The 22796-nt window shown below is 36.8% G+C and overlaps 1 long non-coding RNA gene and 1 pseudogene across 1 annotated transcript in view; one reads left to right on the top strand and one right to left on the bottom strand.

Moving 5' to 3' along the window:
• LOC137232961 (uncharacterized) overlaps positions 1-22796 on the top strand; it is a 183562-nt gene that overhangs the window by 9992 nt on the left and 150774 nt on the right. The window lies entirely within an intron of this gene.
• Positions 13353-22796, bottom strand: part of LOC137231582 (52 kDa repressor of the inhibitor of the protein kinase-like) — a 28578-nt pseudogene continuing 19134 nt past the window's right edge.

Genomic DNA, 22796 nt, shown 5'->3' with positions numbered 1-22796 from the left:
GCCCTCCCAGAGTTTGCCATTAGCCCCACCAAAGAGCGCAGGTAGGCTCCAGCATTGGGTTACCTCAGGCCGAACAACCAACAGGAAGGGAACCCAGCCCCACCCATCAGTAGTGAAGCAGATTAAAGTTTTACTGAGCCCTGCCCACCAGAGAAACAGCTCTACCCACCACCAGCCCCTCCTATGAGGAAAGTTACACAAGCCTCTTAGATAGCTTCATCCACCAGAGGGCAGACAGCAGAAGCAAGAAGAACTACAGTCCTGCAGCCTGTGGAACAAAAACCACATTCACAGAAAGACAGACAAGATAAAAAGGCAGAGGGCTATGTACCAGATGAAGGAACAAGATAAAACCCCAGAAAAACAACTAAATGAACTGGAGATAGGCAACCTTCCAGAAAAAGAATTCAGAATAATGATAGTGAAGATGATCCAGGACCTCAGAAAAAGAATGGAGGTAAAGATTGAGAAGATGCAAGAAATGTTTAACAAAAACCTAGAAGAATTAAAGAACAAACAAACAGAGATGAACAATACAATAACTGAAATGAAAAATACACTAGAAGGAATCAATAGCAGAATAACTGAGGCAGAGGAACAGATAAGTGACCTGGAAGACAGAATGGCGGAATTCACTGCCGTGGAACAGAATAAAGAAAAAAGACTGAAAAGAAATGAAGACAGCCTAAGAGACCTCTGGGACAACATTAAACACAACAACATTCGCATTATAGGGGTCCCAGAAGGACAAGAGAGAGAGAAAGGACCCGAGAAAATATTTGAAGAGATTATAGTCGAAAACTTCCCTAACATGGGAAAGGAAATACTCACAAAATCCAGAAAGCACAGAGAGTCCCATACAGGATAAACACAAGGAGAAACACATCAAGACACATAGTAATCAAATTGGCAAAAATTAAAGACAAAGAAAAATTATTGAAAGCAACAAGGGAAAAATGACAAATAATATACAAGGGAACTCCCATAAGGTTAACAGCTGATTTCTCAGCAGAAGCTCTACAAGCCAGAAGGGAGTGGCATGAAATACTTAAAGTGATGAAAGGGAGGAACCTACAACCAAAATTACTCTAACTGGCAAGGATCTCATTCATATTCGATGGAGAAATCAAAAGCTTTACAGACAAGCAAAAGCTAAGAGAATTCAGCACCACCAAACCAGCTCTACAACAAATGCTAAAGGAACTTCTCTAAGTGGGAAACACAAGAGAAGAAAAGGACCTACAAAAACAAACCCAAAACAATTAAGAAAATGGTCATAGGAACATACATATCGATAATTACCTTAAATGTGAATGGATTAAATGCTCCAACCAAAAGACACAGACTGGCTGAATGGATACAAAAACAAGACCCATATATATGCTGTCTACAAGAGACCCACTTCAGACCTAGAGACACATACAGACTGAAAGTGAGGGATTGGAAAAAGACATTCTGTGCAAATGGACATCAAAAGAAAGCTGGAATAGCAATACTCATATCAGATAAAATAGACTTTAAAATAAAGAATGTTACAAGATACAAGGAAGGACACTACATAATGATCAAGGGATCAATCCAAGAAGAAGATATAACAATTATAAATATATATACACCCAACATAGGAGCACCTCGATATATAAGGCAAATGCTAACAGCTGTACAAGAGGAAATTGACAGCAACACAATAATAGTGGGGGACTTTAACACCTCACTTACACGAATGGACATATCATCCAGACAGAAAATTAATAAGGAAACACAAGCTTTAAATGACACAATAGACCAGATAGATTTAATTGATATTTATAGGACATTCCATCCAAAAACAGCAGATTACACTTTCTTCTCAAGTGCACATGGAACATTCTCCAGGATAGCTCACATCTTGGGTCATAAATCAAGCCTCAGTAAATTTAAGTAAATTGAAATCATATCAAGCATCTTCTCTGACCACAATGCTATGAGATTAGAAATGAATTACAGGGGAAAAAACGTAAAAAACACAAACACATGGAGGCTAAACAATACGTTACTAAATAACCAAGAGATCACTGAAGAAATCAAAGAGGAAATCAAAAAATACCTAGAGACAAATGACAATGAAAACACGACGATCCAAAACCTATAGGATGCAGCAAAAGCAGTTCTAAGAGGGAATTTTATAGCTATACAAGCCTACCTCAAGAAACAAGAAAAATCTCAAATAAATAATCTAACCTTACACCTAAAGGAAGTAGAGAAAGAAGAACAAACAAAACCCAAAGTTAGCAGAAGGAAAGAAATCATAAAGATCAGAACAGAAATAAATGAAATAGAAACAAAGAAAACAATAGCAAAGATCAGTAAAACTAAAAGCTGGTTCTTTGAGAAGATAAACAAAATTGATAAACCATTAGCCGGACTCATCAAGAAAAAGAGGGAGAGGACTCAAATCAATAAAATTAGAAATGAAAAAGGAGAAGTTACAGCAGACACTGCAGAAATACAAAGCATCCTAAGAGACTACTACAAGCAACTCTATGCCAATAAAGTGGACCACCTGGAATAAATGGACAAATTCTTAGAAAGGTATAACCTTCCAAGACTGAACCAGGAAGAAATGGAAAATATGAACAGACGAATCACAAGTAATGAAATTGAAACTGTAATTAAAAATCTTCCAACAAACAAAAGTCCAGGACCAGAAGGCTTCACAGGTGAATTCTATCAAACATTTAGAGAAGAGCTAACACCCATCCTTCTCAAACTCTTCCAAAAAATTGCAGAGGAAGAAACACTCCCAAACGCATTCTATGAGGCCACCATCACCCTGATACCAAAACCAGACAAAGATACTACAAAAAAAGAAAATTACAGACCAATATCACTCATGAATATAGATGCAAAAATCCTCAACAAAATACTAGCAAACAGGGCTTCCCTGGCGGCTCAGTGGTTGAGAGTCCGCCTGCCAATGCAGGGGACGTGGGTTCGTGCCCCAGTCTAGCAGGATCCCACATGCCGCGGAGCAGCTGGGCCCGTGAGCCATGGCCACTGAGCCTGCGCGTCTGGAGCCTGTGCTCCACAGCAGGAGAGGCCACAACGGTGAGAGGCCTGCATACTGCAAAAAAACAAAACAAAACAAACTAGCAAACAGAATCCAACACCACATTAAAAGGATCATACACCATGATCAAGTGGGATTTATCCCAGGGATGCAAGGATTCTTCAATATATGCAAATCAATCAATGTGATACACTATATTAACAAATTGAAGAATAAAAACCATATGATCGTCTCAATAGATGCAGAAAAAGCTTTTGACAGAATTCAACACCCATTTATGATAAAAACTCTCGAGAAAGTGGGCACAGAGGGAACCTACCTCAACATAATAAAGGCCATATACAACAAACCGACAGCAAACATCATTCTCAATGGAGAAAAACTGAAAGCATTTCCTCTAAGATCAGGAACAAGACAAGGTTGTCCACTCTCACCACTATTATTCAACATAGTTTTGGAAGTCCTACCCACGGCAATCAGAGAAGAAAAAGAAATAAAAGGAATACAAATTGGAAAAGAAGAAGTAAAACTGTCACTGTCTGAGATGACATGATACTATACATAGAGAATCCTAAAGATGCTACCAGAAAACTACTAGAGCTAATCAATGAATTTGGTAAAATTGCAGGATACAAAATTAACACACAGAAATCTCTTGCATTCCTATACACTAATGATGAAAATCTGAAAGAGAAATTAAGGAAACACTCCCATTTACCATTGCAACAAAAAGAATAAAATACCTAGGAATAAACCTACCTAGGGAGACAAAAGACCTGTATGCAGAAAACTATAAGACACTGATGAAAGAAATTAAAGATGATACCAACATATGGAGAGATATACCATGTTCTTGGATTGGAAGAATCAATATTGTGAAAATGACTATACTACCCAAAGCAATCTACAGATTCAATGCAATCCCTATCAAATTACCAATGGCATTTTTTACGGAACTAGAACCAAAAAATCTTAAAATTTGTATGGAGACACAAAAGAACCCGAAGAGCCAAAGCAGTCTTGAGGGACAAAAATGGAGCTGGAGGAATCAGACTCCCTAACTTCAGACTATACTACAAAACTACAGTAATCAAGACAATATGGTACTGGCACAAAAACAGAAACATAGATAAATGGAACAAGATAGAAAGCCCAGAGATAAACCCATGCACCTATGGTCAACTAATCTATGACAAAAGAGACAAGGATATACAATGGAGAAAAGACAGTCTCTTCAATAAGTGGTGCTTGGAAAACTGGACAGCTACATGTAAAAGAATAAAATTAGAACACTCCCTGACACCATACACAAAAATAAACTCAAAATGGATTTGAGACCTAAATGTAAGACCGGAAACTATAAAACCCTTAGAGGAAAACATAGGCAGAACACTCTTTGATATAAATCACAACAAGATCTTTTTTTGATCCACCTCCTAGAGTAATGGAAATAAAAACAAAAATAAACAAATGGAACCTAATGAAACTTAAAAGCGTTTGCACAGCAAAGGAAACCATAAATAAGACGAAAAGACAACCCTGAGAATGGGAGAAAATATTTGCAAACAAATCAACGGACAAAGGGTTAATCTCCAAAATATATATACATAGCTCATGCAGATCAATATTAAAGAAAGAAACAACCCAATCCAAAAATGGTCAGAAGACCTAAATAGACATTTCTCCAAAGAAGCCATTCAGATGGCCAAGAAGCACATGAAAAGCTGCTCAGCCTCACTAATTATTAGAAAAATGCAAATCAAAACTACAATGGGGTATCACCTCACACCAGTTAGAATGGGCATCATCACAAAATCTACAAACAACAAATGCTGGAGAGGGTGTGGAGAAAAGGGAACCCTCCTGCACTGTTGGTGAGAATGTAAATTGATACAGCCACTATGGAGAACAGTATGGAGGTTCCTTAAAAAACAAAAATAGAATTACCATATGATCCAGCACTCCCACTACTGGGCATATACCCAGAGAAAACCATAATTCAAAAAGACACATGCACCCCAATGTTCACTGCAGCACTGTTTACAATAGCCAGGTCATGGAAGCAACCTAAATGCCCATCGACAGATGAATGGATAAAGAAGATGTGGTACATATATACAATGGAATATTACTCAGCCATAAAAAGGATCGAAGTTGGGTCATTTGTTGAGACGCAGATGAATCTAGAGACTGTCATACAGAGTGAAGTACGTCAGAAAGAGAAAAACAAATATTGTATATTAATGCATATATGTGGAACCTAGAAAAATGGTACAGATGAACCGGTTTGCAGGACAGAAATTGAGGCACAGATGTAGAGAACAAACGTCTGGACACCAATGGGGGAAAGCCATGGTGGGATGGGGATGGTGGTGTGATGAATTGGGCGATTGGGACTGACATGTATACACTGATGTGTATAAAATGGATGACTAATAAGAACCTGCTGTATAAAAAAAAAAGTGCCTTCTTGATAAAATGTTTAAAATAAAAATGTAAAAAGAAGCAATAACAATATTTACCTCACCATATGTGTGGTTTTTTAGGACCACTTTTTCCTTTCTTCCACACCAAATTGTTCAAAGAAAAAAATAATATATGACAATATATAACTGGGCTCTTCCAGTGGGGCAGACACTGTGCTAAGCATTTTTCATATTATATTGCTAACCCTTCCTATAATGAGAGTGTTAGTATCCTCACTTTAAGGATGAGATTACCAAGAATATTAGTTTACTGGAGCTGCCATAACAAAGTACCACAAAATGGTGGCTTAAAACAACGGAAATGTTTTTTCTCATAGTTCTGGGGTCTCGACGTCCAAAATCAGCCCTGTTAGCAGGGCTGTACTCTCTCAAGTTTCTAGGAGAGAATCTGTTCTGTGCCTTTCTCCTAACTTCTGGTGTTGCCAGGCATCCTGAGTTTTCCTTGGCTTGCAGTTGCATATTAATTCCAGTCTCTGCCTCCATCCTCACGTGGTCATCTTTCCTGTGTGTGTCTCTTTCTGTGTCCTTTCCTCTTCTTATAAGGACATCAGTCATATTGGACTAAGGGCCCACCCTACTGTGGTATAACCTCACCTTTACTAGTTACATCTGCAACAACCCTATTTCGAAATAAGGTCACATTCTGAGGTTCTGGGAAGGACATGAATTTGGGGGGATGCTATTCAATCCAGTGCATGGAGACTTAGGTCAACTTCTGTGTGTTGAGTTGCCCAGTCTGGTTGGAGCCAGGATTCAGGTAGAGTTGCCATCAGACCCTGTCCTCCTAACTGCTTCATTATTCTGCACATGTCCACTCACTCATCACTACATAGCTCCTTCCCTCCCTTGTCTATGTGATCTGGTTTCCAGTCCCAGATCACTATTAACTCTTCTCCTAAAGTCCTCATCTTCTCGCTCCTTCACCTTCTTCCAGCACTGGTGACAGCGTCCTCCTCCTTAACCACTCTGCTGCCTTAATTATCTGGCAACACTATCTGAGTCTCACCTACATCCCAGGCCACATGTTCCCTCTTGCATTGGCTCATTTTATTTGTCCTATGCCCTAAATGTGGGTGGTTTCCAACTTTCATTTCTCTGTTCTCTCCTCCACATTCCTTCTTTGATGAATCCTCCCTCATTCTCTTGGCTTCAGCTGTCGCTTCTATATCATTGGCTAGTAAATCTATGTCAATCTACTTCTTCATGCTGTCCTCTTCCCTAAGTTCCAGCCTCATACCTCCCAATTCCTTTAGACAAGAAGTTCTACCATCATCTTTGACTCAGATTGCTCAAGATCAGGTAGTTTTCTTTTTTGGAAAGCTCTTATTGGTCCTTCCTATTTGCGATGACACTGCCCTCATTACCTCATGGAAGGATCACTACAGCAACGCCCTGGCTACTTTGCCAGATGCCAGTCTCCACCCTTCCCAAGCACCTTTCATAACCTTGCCCAACTAATCCTCCCAAACCAATTTTCATCCTATTATCCCTCTACTCAGCAATTCTCTATGTTCTTCATGTTTAAAATCCTTTGACTTCTCTTTTTTACCATGCTCACCCAGTATTATTTCCTATGGCTTCCAACGCTAGTACAGTTAATTGCTCCTCTGCAAACCTGAATGTATTCTCATCTCCATACTTTGGCTTATGTTGTCTACTTAGCCATTTATCCTTTCAAATCCTGTGTCTTCCTTCAGGTCCCAAATCAAATCAACTCTCTAGGAAGTTCTCTCTGACCATTTCAGCTTCAGTTCATTTCAGTGGATCCCCAAGAAGGGAATGACAGAAAAGTTGTCATAAATGCAAGATATACTCTCTCTCTGTATCCTCTGTTCTTAGCTTCTTTGTTTACTTTTTTTTTCCATTTCTCTCTCCCCCATCTCAGAACTTCTAAAAATCAGCATACGCATCACTCTGCACTGTCTTGTTTTATTACTCTTACTCTGTATCTCTTCCCAACTACTTTACCAGGTAAAGGAGGGCAAAGGCCACATGTCTTTTTTTTTTTTTTTTTTGGCTATAACACCCATATCACCTAGCAAATGTTGAATATTTATTGAATAATTTTTGTTTGATTCACTTAATTTAATAAAGTTTCACAATAGTTTGAGAGTGTGAAGAAACCAAGTTTCTAAAACATAATGTGTCCTACAGACTGGTTTTCTAAGCTAAAAGTATTTCACCCAACGTAGAGTCTGCAATATGACTAGTAAAGATAATTTTCTAAATCATGTGATGAAAAATTAATATCAGGACATTTTAGGGTTGTGTTAATTCTCTGCTATCTTTGGTTTTCTAGACATATCCTTAGAGCTACACTAACCAATACAAATTATATTGGTAATACTGGAACTTTTTTATTAGCAATGTGAGTGAATTTTCCCTCAGTCACTAAAACTATGTCATGTAAATTTATGCTTCACCCAAGGCAAATTTCTGAAAACAGAACTCATTGACATTCAGAAGCCAAAAAATCTCAAGTGCTTTATTCTCACAGTATTAAAATTATTGACTACCTTGGAAATAATAGTAAGACAAATAAAACTTGTTTTCCTTTCTAAGAACAACGCAAAGGAATTAGAATTAAAAACATCTGCAGGAGTCACTGAATATCAAATCCTATGCGTTTTCTGACAATGTGCTCTCTCAAATCAGGAAACTATACATAAAAGTTTGACATTGATGTTTCAAAAGAGCAAAGACGATCTAGGTAACCCTACAGTCAGCACCTTAGTGAGTGAGCAGGGAACACTACAAGTTTACAGCTAACATGGACCCTCAGATGGAGGGAGTAGATCAGAGAAAGGCCATCATCCAAAGCCAAAGGATATACTGATCACGAATATGTTAGTTGTTTAAGGGATAAAACTTCCCATAGTCCATACTCATTTCTGTATTATTTGGGCCCCTTTAACAAAAACTTAATTCAACAAAAAAAAGTTAGAAGTTGGTATTACAATGATTGAGGGGTTTCACAGAACCCAAAGGCAGGAACGCAACTGGAGTTCTGGAAGGAAGTGAAACCAGCAATTAACAGCTGGCAGAATCCAGGAAATGCTCTTGGTCCATATCTGCTTCTCCTTTTTGCATTTCCTCTTGTCTTCTTTCTCTTTGAAGACTCCGTTTCTCTGGCCTTCAGTCCACAGTGTGTGCTACAATTGCAGGCAAACTTTACTCTGGACTTAATTTCGGAATTCCTGTGTGAGAGAGTAATTGGCCCATTTAGTTCAGGTTGCCAGAACTTTAACAATCACTTGTGGCCTTAGAACAGATTATCTACTGTAAATTTGGCTGCCTAGAGATTGCTTCTGTGGTTTTTCTTGTAACAGGATACTTAAAAATAATTTTGAAATGCTCAGTTTTGTGACCTGCCCTAAATTTCATCAGGGGCAAGAGAACAACTAAACATATGAAATAAATTTAAAGTAACAGTTTAAATTTAAAATAAAATTTGTTCCATGATTGCTTCCCTGAGTCATGCTTGTTCAATAGTATAGTTACATTTTAGATAGGGGATTGTGAAATGGACCATTGCCATGGAAGAAGAGTCATTTATGAGTTTGGCAGATACTCCAGAAATAGATGTCTGTTGGAAGTGCAGTTTGGATGTAACTTACAGTTAAAATTTATATCTTCAGGAAATGCAATTACAAGTGTCATAAAAAGGTGTTAAAATGAAAGCTAATATCATCATATTACATGCAAACAAAAATAAAATCTCAGAGTATTGGAGAAAGAAAATTACATGCAAAATAATATTAGATTAAAAATGCAATATACAATTTTATGACACTATATACAGAAGATTAGAAAGACCAACCCAAAAGGTCAACTTGGGTGATTTCTGGTTTTCTTGTGTAATCATGGGTAATTTTGTTTACTTTATACTTTAACATATGAGTTGTCATAAGTGAAAAACTATTGCTTTTAAAACTTAAAAAGGTTATTTTTATAAAAAGAAAAATAACACTTTTGCAGTAGGAATATTATTATAATAGTGGAAAAAGTGCTTTGATAGGCTAATGTATAAATAGAAAAGAACAACACATCAGATTAGTGTATTGAACAAGAGTAATGCTGAAGAACATCCAGTTTCCTTTTGAATAAACATTTCCCAGTTGAATATCTAATTATTCCAGTACCTTTCATTAGAAAGATTTTCCTCGTCCCCCAATGTATTGCTTTGGTACCTTTGTTGGAAATTAATTGATTTTACGAGTGTGAGTCTATTTCTGGGCTCTCTATCCTGTTCCATTGATGTTTCTCAGTCCTTATGCCAGTATCACACTGTCTTGATTAATGTTGCCTTAGTAAATTTTGAATTCAGATAGTGTAAATCCTCCAACTTTGTTCTTCTTTTTCAGATTTACTTGCGTCTTCTAATCCATTAACATGGTACATATGTCCATTTATTGGGGTTTTCCTTAATTTCTCTCAGCAATGTTTTGTAATTTTTAGTGAAGAGGTCTTGCATGTTTAATTCACTTCTAAATTTTTATGTTTTAGTTGCTATTGTAAATGAAAAATTTTAATTTTATTACCATTAAATCAGTAAGTTATAAAAGAACAATTGATTTTAGAATATTGACAATGTATCCTGCAACATTTTAAAATTTGCTTATTAGTTCTAGTAGTTGCTTATTGGTTCCCTAGAATTTTCATACAAACACATTAAGCTCTTTACTTCATTTTATTGCCCTAGTCCACTGGCTGGGGCCTCCATTGCAACGTTAAGTGGAGACATCTTTGCCCTGTGTCCAGTCTGAGAGGAAAAACTCTTATTCTCTCACCACTGAGCATTATATTAACTGGAAGGTTTTCATAAATATCCTTTTTTTTCCTGGCCATACCGCACAGCATGTGGGATCTTAGTTCTCCACCAGGGATCGAACCCATGCCCCCTGCGGTGGAAGCGTGGAGTCTTAACCACTGGACCGCCAGGGAAGTCCCCCATAAATATCCTTTATCAGGTGAAGGAAGTTCCCTTCTATTTCTGGTTTACTTAGATTTTTTTTGTTAATATAGTATCATGAGAGTTTTTTAAATTTGTCAAGTACTTTTTACACATCTATTGAGAAGATCCTATGATTTTGTTCCTTTTATCTGTCAATACAATGAGTAATATTGATTGACTTTTAAATGTGAAACCAACCTTGCATTCCTGGGATAAACTCTACTTTGTCATGGTATATCATTCTTTTAATATATTGCTGGATTCCATTTGTGAATATTTCGTTAAGGAGTTTTGCATCTATGGTTATAAAGGAATTTTTGGAATTTTCTTTAAAAAAATAAAATTTACGTTTTGTTTAGATTAAAACACATTGTACAACATTTTTCTCACCAGAATAACAGCAATAATTTCTGTATTATTTTTATATAAGCAAAAAAAAATTCCTATTTTTCCCAGGTAATTTTTATAAATCAAAACAAGGCAGGACTTCCCCTGGTGGCGCAGTGGTTGAGAGTCCGCCTGCCGATGCAGGGGACGCGGGTTTGTACCCCGGTCCGGGAAGATCCCACATGCCGCGGAGTGACTGGGTCCATGAGCTATGGCTGCTGAGCCTGCATGTCCAGAGCCTGTGCTCTGCAACAGGAGAGGCCACAACAGTGAGAGGCCTGCGTACCGCAAAAACAAAACAACAACAACAAAAAACAAACAAAAAAAAAACAAGGCAGTAGGTATGGTCATGGAGAGAAAAAACAGTCAAATAGATGGTCAGTAGCCTTGGCTTCTGATTCTATCTTGACCATGAAACAAAAGTGTTCAATGTACACCTGCTAGAAAGACTACACTCAGCTAAGGTATAAATTCGACAATGATTGTAAATAACATCCAGAAGAAGAACCACAGTGGATTGCTTTCTATTCGAACTTCAATTTTCTACTTAATGGAGACAAAATCTACATTGCAATCTCTGTTTGGTGATCTCAAAGTTTATTCTACTTGTTGGTAATTTCCTTAACTGCCCATTACAGATTTTTAACCACATACTAAAACACTTACTAGTCAATGGTCAGTCCTGAGCTTTATTGCAGTATTTTATGAAATATATTCCTTCTCCCCACACCTCTCCAACATTTATTTCCTCAAAGAACTGGAAACTAATACCTAATAATTTGATTCATGGCAATAATAATGTTCTATTTCAAGTGACTCAACTAAAATTTCCCCGGAGTACCACCAAGAGAAATCACAGAGAAATGAAATGTTCTTTCAATGCTGTCTTCTGAAATGAGAGGTTTTCAGAGAATAAAAGTTCAAACAGCAGCCATTTAACCAGCAGCTTATCAATGTTTAATGCCTTCAATGGAAGGCTCAGAAGCAAATAGTCAGTGATTGAATGGCCTACATACACCTTAGAGCTTTTCCTCCAAATATCAACTGTAAGGATAAAACCAATTTTTAAAACTTCTCTTAGGTATTTTCAGTGTTCTTTTTTTTTTTTTTTTTGCTGTACGCGGGCCTCTCACTGTCGTGGCCTCTCCCGTTGCGGAGCACAGGCTCCGGACGCGCAGCCTCAGTGGTCATGGCTCATGGGCCCAGCCGCTCCGCGGCACGTGGGATCCTCGCAGACCGGGGCACGAACGCGTGTCCCCTGCATCGGCAGGTGGACTCTCAACCACTGCGTCACCAGGGAAGCCCCCAGTGTTCTTTTTAAAGTACTTATAGGAAACTCTGGCTTAAATTCATAGTTTGATATATGTGTCTACCATTAAATTAAGATCATATTTTATATCAAGATTTATGTTAAACAAAGTAAAGTTATTTGACCTCTGGTCTGTTGAAATATTTCTAAATTATGCTTAAGATGCTTTCATCTAATTTCATTGCTCTCATTCTCAAACTTCATCAGGGAAGAATACACAGGACCTTCAGCCATGTATAGACATTAAGAAAAAAATTGAAGTGAGACAGGTAGGGGGCTTTGTACATGGTTAATGGAAGTTCTGTGTCCTTTTCTCTGTGTTTTGTTTGATTCTCCAACAATGAAGGTTGGCAGAGAGTGTGTTGGGAATGGATAAGTCACTTTGGTACATGTTGGCATGGTGTTGAATGTGAGCTGTTCCAGGACTGGTGCTATAAGGCATAAGCATTTAAGAACTGTGAGGTGCCCATACATTTGTTTTCTACATCTGTCTCTATTTCTGCTTTGCAACTAAGATCATTTGTACCATTTTTCTAGATTCCATATATATGCATTATTATATGATATTTGCTTTTCTCCTTCTGACTTACTTCACTCTGTATGACACTCTCTAGGTCCATCCACATCTCTACAAATGACACAATTTCATTCCTTTTTATGGCTGAGTAATATTCCGTTATATATATGTACCACATCTTCTTTATACGTTCCTCTGTTGATGGACATTTAGGTTGCTTCCATGTCCTGGCTATTGTAAATAGTGCTGCTATGAACATTGGGGTACATGTTTTTTTTGATTTATGGTTTTCTCTGGGTATATGCCCAGTAGTGGGATTGCTGTATGTATGGATACCAATGGGGAAAAGGGTGGGGTGGGAGGAATTAGGAGACTGGGATTGACAAATATACATTATTGATACTATGTATAAAATGGACAACTGATGGGAACATGCCGTATAACACAGGGGAACTCACCTAGTGCACTGTGGTAACCTAAATGGAAGGGAAGTCCAGAAGGGAGGAGAGGGGATATCTGTATGTGTACGGCTGATTCATTCTGTTGTGCAGTGGAGGCTAACACAACATGGTAAAGCAACCATACGCCAATAAAAATTAATAAAAAAAAAAAAACTAAGAAAATTTAGAAAAAAAAGAACTTTTGAAGTGCTATTGTAAGAAAATATCTTTAACGTCCTGAATAATGTGTTTCATTGTTGGGATACTAAGTATTTGTTTATACTAATTCTCAATGGTTAGTTGAGATTATCTTGCTGAGCCCAGAGGAAGTTCCAGGAAATTCCATTTAAATATCAAGTTTGGTGCTCAATCATGGCTTTCTCAAATCAAAATTTACGATAAACATAAATATTTCCATCTCTTCATAGAGTGCAACTCTACTGCAAAGAAATATTGGAAATGCGGCCCTGGAAGTTTTTTCCAAAGGCTATTTTAAAAAATAGGATATTTTTATGAAGAACAATAATAATTAAAACAAAATCTGTTAATGCACTACAGAGAACAAAAGCTCAACCAACTATAAAGTTATTCTATCTAACATTCGTTAGATTCGTATCATTATTTATACCATCTAAACACAAAACGAGTATTTACAGGAGTTCTACAAAATTTTCAAAAGCATCATACCCACCTATTCATTGAGACTGGCAAAATTCCTTCAGTTCATGTGCCTTTTATCCTTCACTGTTCTGAAAGAGGACAGATATTACATTGTTAAGTTCTAAAGCAGTTGTGATCAACAGAAAAAAGAACAAACATCTTTAATTTCTCCCAAAGCAACAGATACTCCCACAACAGACGCTGCTTTTGACAACTACGTATTTAAGGCAGAGGAAGAATAGACTGTGTAGATATTTTGGGGTTGTTTCTCTAAAAGTCTAGTTACCATGAGTTGCGTTTGGGAGAAAGTCCACTAGACATAATCTAAGCCAGACCACATCAGTGCTCCATGTTTGTCCCCCACTCGTCCATTATCATAGTGTGAAAGTTCATAGCCAGAATTTCTGCATCAACTTCAGAAGGTAGAAAGCTCATATTCCTCTGTCTGGATTGAGATTCATTGATGAACCTCACCAGTACTGGTGATTGCTCCTCCCCTACTATGTCCATCTTATTATCAGTGATAATGGAAGAGGTGAGTCTCTCACTTCCCTGTTTCTCTCCAATGGCACTCTTGCAGTGTCCAGCACGTATTTCTGCTGTGTTTTCAAAAGGATGGATGTGTAACTGCTACTGTCTCGAAGCACTTTCTCAGAACTGCCTCACCAGAATATCCTCTGCACTCCAGCAGGAGAAAAGATATCTTTAGAGATTTTGTCAGCTTCATGTTAATCCAGACTTGTGCTTTATAAAAATCAAACTTCAGATGAAGATTTTAGCTGCTCCTTGTTTTCTTTCTCTGCGAAGTTTAAGGATAAAAATGCCTTCAAATCTTGTTCTTTACCTTCTTCCTCTGCGTTGGAGTGGTGAGGATTGCTATGGTTTCTTTATTTCTGAGTTTGTTCCTGTTCAGAAGTTTTACCATTTCTTTTTCTGTTTGTATTCTCATTTCATGATCACTCAGTTATTTTACTAATTTTCAATGTCTCCACGTGGATTGTTCAGATGACTGGTGAAATCAACTACTGCTGGCACAGCATAATCTCAAAGAACTCCTTTTTAAGTACTCGTTCTACAAACCATAGGTTTCTTAAAGCATTTGGCAGTAATGTTTGCTTAGTAGATCAGGTGTTTTATCTTCTAAGTCACATATCTTACATTTCTTCACCCACTTCTGGCTTCTGTCCAGATCTTTCAGGAACCTAAAGAAAGTCAGATTGGACTGCATTATCTTGCATGTTCAGTTGGGGGCTGTGCAAAAGTTTGATATTGTCGCCCACCAGCCAGCCAGCCTGCTTTTCCCTCCCTTTCCCCCAATTCAGGGAAGCTTGTTTGCCTGTTGGTAGTGGAGGAAGGAAACTAAATTAGGTGGGCAGTTTGACATGACTGGTGTTTTAATTTTCTTTTTTAAAAATGTCTGTGTCAGATTTAGTATCAGGGTCATTCTAGCCTCATAAAACACATTGCAAAGTGCTTCCTCCTCTTCTGTTTTGGAAAGCATTTGTGTAAGATTGATCTCTTACCTAAATGTTTAGCAGAGTTCACCAGTGAAACCGTCTGACCCCGATGTATTCGAGAAAAGATTTCAATAACGAATTCAATTTACTTAATAGATATAGGGCCAGTAAAATTTCCTATTTCTTCTGTGTCTGTTTTGGTAAGTTGTTTTATTCATAAATTTCATCTAGTTGTTGAATTTATTAACATAAAGTTGTTTACAATATCTGTAGCATCCATAGTATATTCACACATTTATTCCTGATATTGGTAATTTTTCTTATTTTTTTCTTTATCAACCTATGTAGGGCTAATCAACTTTGTTATTCTCTCAAAAAGAAAAAAAATTTATGTGTTAATTTTCTCTTTCATTTATCTATTTTCTATTTCATTGATTTCTCCTCTTTACTATTTCCTTCATTCTACTTCCTCTGGATTTACAGACCTTCCTCAACTTACAATGAGGTTATGTCCCAATAAACCCACTGTGAGTTGAAAATATCCTAAGTCAAAAATGCATTTAATATACCTAATCTACCAAACATCATAGGCTAGCCTAGCCTACCTTAAACATGCTCAAAACACTTAACAGTAACCTGCAGTTGAGCAAAATCATGTCACACAAAGCCTATTTTATAATAAAGTGTTGAATATCTCATGTGATTTATTGAATACTGTACTGAAAATGAAAAACAGAATGGTTGTAAGTGTATCAGTTGTCTACCCTGTGATTGTGGCACTGACTGGAAGCTGCAGCTTGCCACCACTGTCCAGCATCCCAAGAGAGTATCATACTACGCATCGCTAGCCTGGGGAAAGACCAAAATTGTAAATTCAAATTCTACTGAATGCACATTGCTTTTGCACCATTGTAAAGTTCAAAATTTGTAAGTTGACCCATTGTAAGTTGGGGACCGTCTGTCCTTTGCTCTACGTTCTCTAGGTCTTACTGTAGACTCTTAGGTCATTGATTTTATACCTTTATCCTTTCCTTATCTAGGCATTTAAAAGCTATAAATTTTCCTTTAGCTGTAGCTCACAAATTTTAGTATGCTATATTTTCATTATAATTCAGTTTGAAATATTTTCTGATGTATCTTGTCATTTTTCCTTTACCCATAAATTATTGACAAGTATGTTGTTTAATTTCCAAATATTTAGGTTTTATCCCTCCTACATATCTTATTGTTGTTGATTTCTAACTAATTGCCTGTGATCGGAAAACATAGTCTATATTATTTCAATCCTTTAAAATATATTAGAATGTGTGTTATGGTCCAGCAAATGGTTTATCTTGGTTAATATGCCATGTGCACTTGAAAAGAATGTTTATCCTGCAATTGTTAGGTGTAGTGTTCTATAAATGTCAATTAGGTGAAGGAAGTTTTAGTGTTACTGAGATCTTTTGTCTATTTGTTCTGTCAATTGCTGAGAGAAGACTCCACTGTAATTGTGGATTTGTCTCTTCCTTTAATTATGTTACTTTTTCATCTAATGTATTTGAACCTCTTTTATTAGGCACATACATGTATGATTCTTATGTCTTAACAAATTTATCCTTTTTATTGTTCTAGTGTGTCTCTCTTTATCTCTGGTAATACCCTTTGCCTTGGCATCTGTTATATCTCATGCTAATCTACCTATTCCAACCTTCTTCTGTTTTCTGTTTGCATGATTTATCTTTTGATATCATTTACTTTCAACCTGTTTGTATTTTTATATTTTAAGTTCATCTCTTATGGAGAGATTATGTTGGGTCTTATTTTTTTTATCTATTCTGAGAACTTCTGACTACTATTTGGAGTGTTTAGTCCATTTACATTTAATCCAATTATTGATATGGTTGAGTTTGGACCATCCATTTTACTAATTGTTTTCCTTTGGTCCCATCATTTTTGTATTTGTTTTTTGATTCTCTGTTCCTACTTTCTTAATTTCTTTTGATTTAATTGAATCTTTTTGAGAATCCCCTTTCAAGGGATTGTGGCATTTCAGTTATATCATTTTGCATTATTTCAACTGGTTGCTCTAGGAACCACAATATATACAGTATCCTTAATTTTTCACATTTTTCTTACATTTAATATTGGACCATTTCATTACAAAATATAATGATCTTTCAAAAATATAGATTTTTAAGCTCCTTTATTTTTTAGTTGTCTATATTACATCTACAAATATTATAAATCAAACAATAAATGTTATAATTTTTGCTTAAACAGTCATACATATTTCTAAAAAACTACAGAAAAAATCTTTTATATTTAGCCACACATCTATCATTTTTGGTACTTCACTTTCCTCTGAACATTTGAATGTCCCTTTGGCATCAATTTTTCTCAACTGATGAACTTCTGTGGTTTTTTTGTACTGCAAGTCTGCTGATAAAAAGTTCTCTTAGTTTTCATCTATCTTTATTTCGCTTTCATTCTTGAAGGATATTTTCACTGCACTGAATTGACTTTTTTCTTCTTTCAGCATTTTAGAGATGTCATTCCATTATCTTCTTGTGTCCAGTGTTTCTGACAACAAATCATTGTTAAATCATATCATTCCACTGCATGTAATAAATTAATCTGTAGCTAGTCTGCAGTTGCTTTCAAGAGTTTCTTTTAAACTATGGCTTTTAGAAGTTTGACTCTGATGTGCCTAGATATGCTTTTCTTTGTCTTTTTCCTGATTGGGGTTTACTGGACTTGTTAGATGTGTAAATGCGTGCCTTTCACCAAATTTGGGGAAATTATCACTATCATTTCCTTATATTTTTTTTCTCTCTTATTCTAAGACAGCAAGTACACAAATGTTAGACCTTTCTACGGTGCCTGCATAGCTCACTGACACTCTTTATTTTCTCCAACCTTTTCTTTCAATTTTTCAACTTAGACACTTTCTATTGATCTATTTTCAAATTTACTTACTCTTTTCTCATTTCGGTCTGTGTCAAGCCACTTTGTAAATTTTTAATTGTAAATACTATATTTTCCATTTCTAGAATTTTCAGTTGGTTCTTTTTTGTGGTTTCAGTTTCTCTGCTAAGATTTTCTATTTGTTAATCATAAGTGTGTTTTCCTCTAAATCCTTGAGATGGTTATAAATAGTTGCTTTAAAATCCGTATCTGCTAATTCTAACATCTGGGTCATCTCAAGGTCAGTTTCCACTTATTGCCTTTCTTTTAGATTTAATTGGCCTATTTGAAGTTTACCCCATGTGTATGTAGTTCAGGGATCAACCAGAGATTTTGGCCAAGTTTATATACAGAATCCCCCTCTCCCCACCATGTCTATCGCTTTCACCTTTCCAGGATTCCAACCTCCCTCAGGTTCCAGCTGTGTGGTGTCCCCAAACTCTGACCTATGGCTTTCCAAGCCAGTAAGACTATGGATTTCTATTAGAATTTTAGCCACTCAGCAAGCTGAAACTAGGGCTTAGCCTCAAACAAAAATCTGTATCAAAACAGGAAAATTACCCTGTGCCATTTACTTCTTTCAAATATAGATTTACTTCGCTTCTTTTAGTTCCACTGACTGCCTTCAACTTATTATATTTTGTATTTTAGTTAGAGTTTATAGTTGTTCTCTGAGAGTGAGTTGACTGATAGAAGCTACTTTTCCACTACTGGAAATCTATTTGCATTACTTTTTAATTCACTGAGAAATCAGAGATTACTAATTAGTTTTCCCATTACCTCTTGTAGCAGTTGCCTGGTGTTGGTTGTAAGTAGATTTTCTTCGACTCTACCACTGTAAAATGTTTAATTTATTCTTTTTTTTTTAAGAGATTCTCTCTTTTTTAAATTTCTTTATTTTATTTTTGCCTGCATTGGGTCTTCGTTGCTGCACACGGGCTTTCTCCAGTTGTGGTGAGCGGGGGCTACTCTTTGTTGCAGTGCACGGGCTTCTCATTGCGGTGGCTTCTCTTTTGGAGCACGGGCTCTAGGCACACAGTCTTCAGTAGTTGCAGCACGTGGGCTCAGTAGTTGTGGCACACGGGCCCTAGAGCACATGGGCTTCAGTAGTTGTGGTGCACAGGTTCAGTAGTTGTGGCTTGTGAGCGCTAGAGCTCAGGCTCGGTAGTTGTGGCTCATGGGCTTAGTTGCTCCGTGGCATGTGGTATCTTCCTGGACCAGGGATCGAACCCGTGTCCCCTGCATTGGCAGGTGGATTCTTAACCACTGCACCACCAGGGAAATCCCTTGATTTATTCTTTGATTGATTGGTTGTGTTTATCCCCACATATTTATCAAGGATCTGCTATGTCCTAGGTACTGGATACATAAAAGTGAATAAGGTACAGTCTCTGCCCTCACAGAGCTCAGAGTCTAGTGCTATACTTTTATTACAGTAGTGACTAGAATACATATAGAACATTTCAATCATCCAAAAAGTTCTAATGGACTGTCTTGGTGTAGTGGAAGAGAATGATATGAAAATGCATCACTAAAATATAGCGTGAGAAAGTATAAGAATAGAGTTGTATATAAGGTATGGCAGTTGAGCAGAGGTGATACTACTTACTTGTTATTAGAAAGATCCAAAGGGGAAATGATTCTTAAGCTGAATTTTTATTGATTAGAAGGATTTGATCAGTTATCCTAGGAAATATAAATAGTGTATCAATAAGCTCTGAAGACTTGAAATAGATAAGGGAACTACAAGAAAACTCCTGACTCTGTGTATCTATTTTAGGGTTAGTTTTACTACATAAAACTGTTCTGTAGTACTTTCTCACAGGAATTAAAAACATTTACTTAGTTAATTATATTCAAAAGAGTATATATTTTGTTTTTCTTAATAAGAAAAAGAAGAGCAACTACAGACATGACTCTGAAGCAACTGCATAATCAAATTTCAATTCACGTAGCCTATCCCTTTGCCAAGATAGTTAGTGATATTGAGGAAAGAGCTGTCTGTCAACAGATTTGGCTACCACTGCTTTTAGACAACTGAAAATAGTAAATCTCAGGTGTTAGAATATCAACCAGGAACTACATAAAAGTTCTTCTCCATTAGGTTTTGGACAGGTAACATATATTTGCTTTTAAATATCTTGTTAAAACTGAAAGTTTTACTGTATAAAAAAAGTGGTAGTAATTTGTACCACCCACCAATTGAAAATGCTGCATGAATGATTAAAAGAGTTTCATGTCTTTGTAAAGAGTTCTAAGAACATAATGATTTATTAGTGTTCCAACTGCTGTCTTTTTTTTTCCTTTCGTGTCTTGACAATTTTTATCATACATTCCTTACTGGTGATCTAGTAGAAGTAGTAAGAAGATCTTAACTTGAAAATTACACAACTCCCTTATTTAAACTGCAGGCTATTTGTTCCAATTGCCATTTTACTTATTTAACAAACTTTTATTGATACCTCATTATATGCCAGATATTGTTTGAAACTGGGGGCCCCAAACTGAAAGCATAGTCTCTTTCTTTAATGAGTTCATAGTCTAGTGAACATATAGAGAAATATTTGCAGTAAATTTTGTAGTAGAGGGATGTTCAAGTTGCATGTGGCGGCTAGCCTAGGCAGTCTTCATAAAGAGGTTAAATTTCAGTGTGATATTGGGAGTATGTCAATTTTTAAACCTCATTAAATTGAACACTTATAATTTATGCATTTCAATGTATTTAAATTTTACCTGAAAAAACTGTAGAGAGATATTGAGCCCTAGTTAATAGGATTGCTTTTTACAGGGGTATGGGTTGGCAATTCTAAGAAGTCCTTCTGTGTATTGTAAGCTTAATTTTTATATATATGAATGATATAGATATAGAAATATGTTATTAATGTTAAGCATATTGATTGTGATAAATATACTATTGTTTATAAGGAAAAGTCCTCACAAAAATGATGTTTAAAGTATTTAGGGTGAAAGATACAATGACTCCAGCCAGTTCTCAAATAATTCATAAGATATATAAATACAGACATAGGTAGATAAATATATATAAAGAGAGAGAAAGGCAGAGAGACAGAGAGAGAATGATAAGGCAATAAGGCACATGTAGATAACTGATGAATCTGGATAAAGTTTATTTAGGAGCTTCTCATACTATTTTTGCATCATTTATCTAAATTTTAAATTATAACAAAATTAAAAATTATGGTAAGTTTCACTTATCCTTAAGATATAGAAAACTAGGGACTTCCCTGGTGGTCCAGTGGTTAAGACTCTGCGCGGCCAATGCAGGGGGCGCAGGTTCCATCCTTGCTCTGAGAACTAAGATCCCACATGCCGTGCAGCACGGCCAAAAGATTTAAAAAAATATATATATATATATATATATATATATATATAAAGCTATATTTTAGAAAGAAAACATCACTTCCACAATAATACAAGAAAGTGCAAGATAAACTATAAAATTATAACTCTTTTGAACCCGTCAGAGAACTAAGTTTGCAGGATAGCCAAGAAGTCTGAAATTTAAAGAAGACAGGCCCTTCTAAGGATATAAGCACTCTCACACCTGGGTCAAAGCATGAGAGGAAGAGAAGTTGATGCCATATAAGGAAAATAAAAGAGAAAGAATAGGACAGACAATATTTGAAGTGCTAACAAAAACAACGTAAGGAGAAAGGCTTCAAAATGCACATCCAGGAATTACAGGAAACCCCAAGCAGCATAAATGTGAGAAAAAGACATCCACCTATAGACAAATAACAGTTAAACTACTGGAACCCAAAGATAAAGAAAAAAGCTTGAAGGCAGTCCAAATAAAATTACAGCAGATTTCTCATTAGAGTATATACAACCCAGAAGATAATGGAGTGACATCTTTAAAATACTGAAAGAAAAAAGAAAAACCTACCAACTCAGAATTCCACATAGATTCAGAGAACTGCCACTTCAGGGAAGTTTTCAGAAGTGCAGTTGTCAGGTGCACACTGGATATCCCCTCCAAAGCCGAAGACGAATCGCTGCATCTTGAAGCCCCACCTCAGAGAAGGAAGCACGGTACCTCGTAGGCCTCTTTGAGTTCTAGAGGCAATTCCTTCCACAGCTAAGAGCACATTGGGTGGCATGATGGCTACCAGCTTTGAGTGGTGCCTGAAGCAGGAAAGGGCTCTGCAGTAGATGCAGACCAGGATGCAGGCCTGTAATCTGTGAAAGGTTGGTTGGGAGGCAGAAGAATATGTTAGGAAGGGTCTCAAATTGCAGTGTTGCCCTGCAAAAGTCTCAGCCAGCCCAACGGGAGGTCCAGAGCAAAGGTTGCCTGGTGGAGGGTTTCCATATTGATCAGAAATGGCCTAGGCCCTGGGCCATTTACAGAGCCTGGCCTAATCAATAGTAAATAATCAAACAAAGTTACCTTCCCCTAAAACAGTGGTTCTTAATGGGGCCAGAGTTGCAGTCCCCCACCGAGATATTTGACAATGTCTGGAGACATTTTTAGTTATTACAACCGAGGGGAGGGAGGGAGGGGATGCTACTGACATCAAGTGGGTAGAGGCCAGGGATGCTGCTAAACAGCCTACGATACACAGGACAGCTC

Source organism: Pseudorca crassidens, chromosome 10 (genome assembly GCF_039906515.1).
Source record: "Pseudorca crassidens isolate mPseCra1 chromosome 10, mPseCra1.hap1, whole genome shotgun sequence".
In the NCBI taxonomy this organism is placed as follows: domain Eukaryota; kingdom Metazoa; phylum Chordata; class Mammalia; order Artiodactyla; family Delphinidae; genus Pseudorca; species Pseudorca crassidens.
The sequence above is the reverse complement of the archived record's forward strand: the minus strand, read 5'-3'. Positions and strand labels throughout refer to the sequence as shown.